The sequence below is a fragment of the Dendropsophus ebraccatus genome, chromosome 3 (assembly GCF_027789765.1).
Source record: "Dendropsophus ebraccatus isolate aDenEbr1 chromosome 3, aDenEbr1.pat, whole genome shotgun sequence".
Classification (NCBI taxonomy): Eukaryota; Metazoa; Chordata; class Amphibia; order Anura; family Hylidae; genus Dendropsophus; species Dendropsophus ebraccatus.
Window position 1 is genome coordinate 81017828 of NC_091456.1, and position 4401 is coordinate 81022228.

Consider the following 4401-nt stretch of genomic DNA (forward strand, 5'->3'; position numbering starts at 1 on the left):
ATATCAAATTAATTAAAAAAAACTATGCCCTCTGTATGTATAACAGAATGAACAGAAAATAAAATGTGCAAGCAAAACATTGTTGCCACACTATAAAAAGGTTTTACAATTCCAACACAAATAATCAAATGTTGACAGTTTTGAATAAAAAACACAGAATGACTATTACAGCTTTGGATTGTAATAGCAAAAGTAAATAGTGAAATAGTATAACTGTTTTGAAAAACTCAATCCAATGTATATAAAAAGCTATGCCATTTGACCGACCACCAACAGATGACGTTAATGGACATAGGGGGCCTGGGGTCATGGAAAATCAATGGCTGACCCCTTTGTTCTGGGAAAGATAAACCACAGTTAGAGCCCTCTGAGAGAACACAGGAACGCTCATGCCCCTATTCCACGAGTCGTTTGAAGGAGCAAACGAGCGCTATTAGCGCTCGTTTTCTCCTCGTTCCCTGCTCGCTGCCGCCGCTATTCAACGCGGCGTCAGCGAGCGGGTGAGTGCGGGAGGGGTGGCGGGGAGCTGCTGGGGGGGCTGCCCGGGGGATCGCTGATCGTCCGGGCAGCCCATAGGATACAGCAGCGCCTGCTGCCGATGCTCCTATTCAACGGAGCGACAGCAGCAGATCGCTGCTATATCAGTCGCTTGTTTTTCAACATGTTGAAAAACAAGCGACTGCAACGATCAGCCGACATGAACGATGACGGCTGATAGTTGCACTCTATTCCACGGGACGAATATCGTTCGTAGCGGTCGATATCGGCCGAATACGAACGATATTGCTCCTCTAAACGACCCGTGGAATAGGGGCTTCAGCCTTGCCAAACTTTCCTGTGTATGGGGAGGATGGTGGTCAGATAGGAGACATAACTGCTAGCTGAGTGATCGTTCGGCTGTCAGTTAATGAAGTTGTATGGCCACCGTAAGAGGTTTTGGATGATATAACAGGGTGCATTGCAGTACCTTAAAGGTATGAGGCTGCCGAAAAGACTTTTGAGTTCAGTGCTCCTATGGATAGGGAATAATGAATTGAGATAAGAATGCCCGTGCAGCCATTTATCACTGATAAATGTGTGGGGATACCAGTCGGGGGAATGTCTTCTACTCACAAAGAGACCATTATAATCTGGAATAATAATTTCATTGCATTGTCTTTCTTTTTGTATAGTGATTAGCTAGAGATTAGGATGCCACATGCAATATAACTGCACATTTCATTAATTTGAGAACAGAAAGATGGGTACTTAAAATGAAATATGGCACCAGTTTGGAACCTCTTTGACACATTGCCACTTTTCTACAAAGGATTCCACACTCGATAGAGGAGAGATCTGAACAATAGTCTGGCTTTCTACACGTCACTCTGAAAAGCTTTGCAGGCTTTTACCTTTGTTCACACCTCTGTAATAGGCATCACATAATCAATACTAGCGATATACTGAATTAACTTAGTAAGCGTTGTGGTTTATGCTGGAACAAAGGTCATGAAAACATGTTCATAAGTAGAATTTAGCTATGCATAGAAACATTAGCTTCAATTATTCATAGGCAGCAAAGGCCTGATGTGACCCTAGAGGCAGTCGAACATCTACCCCTGCTCCAGAATTGGCATGCATGTTCAGCGAAGTCAGTCAGATCTGCAAATAAAAATGGCTTCTATAGATGCATAGTGACCTACTGTACCTATCCTCATCCCCTGGACAGTCAGAACTGGATTTGAGGGGGGGGGGGGGGGGGGGTATACAAAATATGGGACAATTAAACATCTTTACTGTAATTTTTCTTCATTTTTAAGCTGAAAGTTCTTTGACAATTTGTCACTGTGTAAGGGGTGAGTATTATGACTTAGTCTGAATGGCTTACATATATAGGTAAATGGCTATAAATGATATCAGATAAGACAGCAGATGTGCAGGAAGCAAAACAACGCTTGTAATCAGGTAGAAAGAATTTATTACTGGAGAATATTGATATAGTATGATATAGTGTAACTATTAGCATAAACAGGACTTTATTGTGGCAATGCATACTAATAGAAGAGCACAGCTGCCACACAAAAGGGCCTAATGTACAAAAACTTACCACTAGAAGTATTGCCCATAGAAATCAATTAAACTAGTGATTTAACTTACAAAAAATGTAGTTGTGAAATAGCAAATGGACTGGGAATGGTTATTTTTAACCCCTTCACTGTTCTAGACCCCTGGGGACTTTGACTATATAGACATTGAATGGGAGCATTATTTGGACTCTTAATGGCAGTTTTATTTGGGAACTCAATAGTATTATTGTGGTGCACTGCTGTGAGGCACGACCGGTCACTTGCAAGATGGTACTGTGTGACGCCACTACTGTGGTTGGTCAAGATATAGCTCAGCCAGATGTTGTACTGTCGTGACGCCAGTGCCAGGTGAGCACACAGGTATGGAGGCACACCTACCTTTATTTTAGAGTAGCGAGCTATACCCTTTCCCCTGTGGTCGGTGACCTGCCGGGCTGTGAGAGGGTCCCTTGGGTGCTTATCATGGTGGTCTGGAGTGGAGTTGTGACCACCCGGACTATTGGTACCGCCACCCACAGAAAGGGGAGATGACCCAAGCAAGGTGCAATTACTGTGTCGATGTTTAAGTAATAATCACTGAGTCCTGTTACCAATAAACTCTCCTGTACTTTAGGAATACTTGATACAGTAGTATACAGTAGCCTTGAGACTTGACAATATACTTTGGACTTAACTGACAAGACTTGGGCTGAGAGCTTGAGGGTAGTATAGCCGTGCTGGCTTGGTTGGGTGCTGAAAAGAAGAGTAAGTACAGAGAAGTAGAGAAGAGGATGTCACAAGAGTCCCAACCCAAGTAGTAATGTGCTCTGCCGGAACTTTAGAAGTAGAATAAGTAGAATACTTGAGAGTAAAGAGAATACTTGTGCCCGTGTTTTGACTTATTGTCTTTGCACCACCTATTGCCCCCCCAGTGTCGGGTGACCCATCCTATGAGGGTGATACAAGCTCCAGACCTTGTTAACTGGGTTGAGCAGTGTGGCCAAGGTTTTCTGGTTACACCCATGCTGTGAGTTAGAGTACGTAGGCTATTAGCAACTTTGATCTATCCATATCAGTTCCTCTTGCTTCAGGATACTGTCCTGCACCTTTACATTTGTTCTCGGCATGGGCTGGGATGATCCCTGACTTTGTCCTCTCTGTGAGTGTTTAGCACTGCCTAGTGTGTAAAAGTGCTGCTTTCAAGAAAAGAGTGTCCGTGCTTCCCATGTGTGGCTGTCCACTATCACACTTCAGACTAGACTGGACTCATCCTCTCTGTACGGGAACAAGACTAAGACTGACTAAGTGTGTTACTACACTCCCTCTCCCCATGTGACAACTTCCTACAGGGTATGTAATACCTGCTGTGAGTGAGAAGAGAGTCCAGAAGAAGAAGGACAATGGAGATAGGTGGAAAAGAGTTCTCATTGGTGCACAAATCACAAACAATAACCTCTTGAGTACTACAGCTGTGCAATGCATAGATGCAGACATACATACTAGCGACATCTAGTGGCAAAGATTAGGTACTACTTCCTTACCACTTTTACTTCTGCGAGCACCACCTAGCACCACCCATGGTGGGACACCACATTATTACTTATTATTGATGTGCACTGGAGTCCTGGCCTCAAATCCCACCAAGGGCAATGTCTGTTAAAAGTTTTTCTAAATGACGGGGGCACTTAGGGTGGTATTACACGGGCCGAGCAGGGCCCGATAATACCTGTAAACGAGCAGCGATCTGCTAGATCGTTGCTCGTTTACTGGGCCTATTACACAGCCCGATAATCGCTTAACAAGAGCTGCAAGGACATCGTTACCGATGTCCTTGCAGCCCTTGCTAAACTGGCATACATTACCCATCCACGTCATGTATGGTATGGTATGGGATGGTCAGCTGGTAGGCCGCTCAGCCAATCACAGGCCGGGACCGCCGCGGCCTGTGATTGGCTGAGAGGCCTATCAGCTGACAGGCCTCTGTGAAGCTAGAGCGCGCGCGGGACCCCGGGAGAAGCGGACGGCAGGAGCAGCCCTGGAACGTGGATGGGTAATGTATATCGTTAGTCGCCAGCCACGCACCGCTATTACACGCAGCGGTGCGCGGTCGGCGCCCGACGAAAATAGGGTCTAACCTATATCAACGATCAGCCGATGATCGTTGTCATCGGCTGATCGTTGCATTTATTACACGGAGCGATAATCGTCCGAATCGGGCCAATTCGGCCGATTATCGTTCCGTGTAATAGTACCCTTAAAATAGGAGAAGTAAGGGCTTTGATATTCAAGCTTAGGCCTACTGCAGTATCTCTAAATATACAGGTAAAAGGCACTTTAAAATCTTATCAACCCCCCT

At 45.0% G+C, this 4401-nt stretch overlaps 1 protein-coding gene across 2 annotated transcripts in view; it reads left to right on the forward strand.

The window, feature by feature from the left end:
* The window catches only part of LOC138785786 (lysophosphatidic acid receptor 1-B), a 107164-nt gene that overhangs the window by 21955 nt on the left and 80808 nt on the right, over positions 1 to 4401 (forward strand). The gene's annotated exons all lie outside the window — the stretch shown is intronic.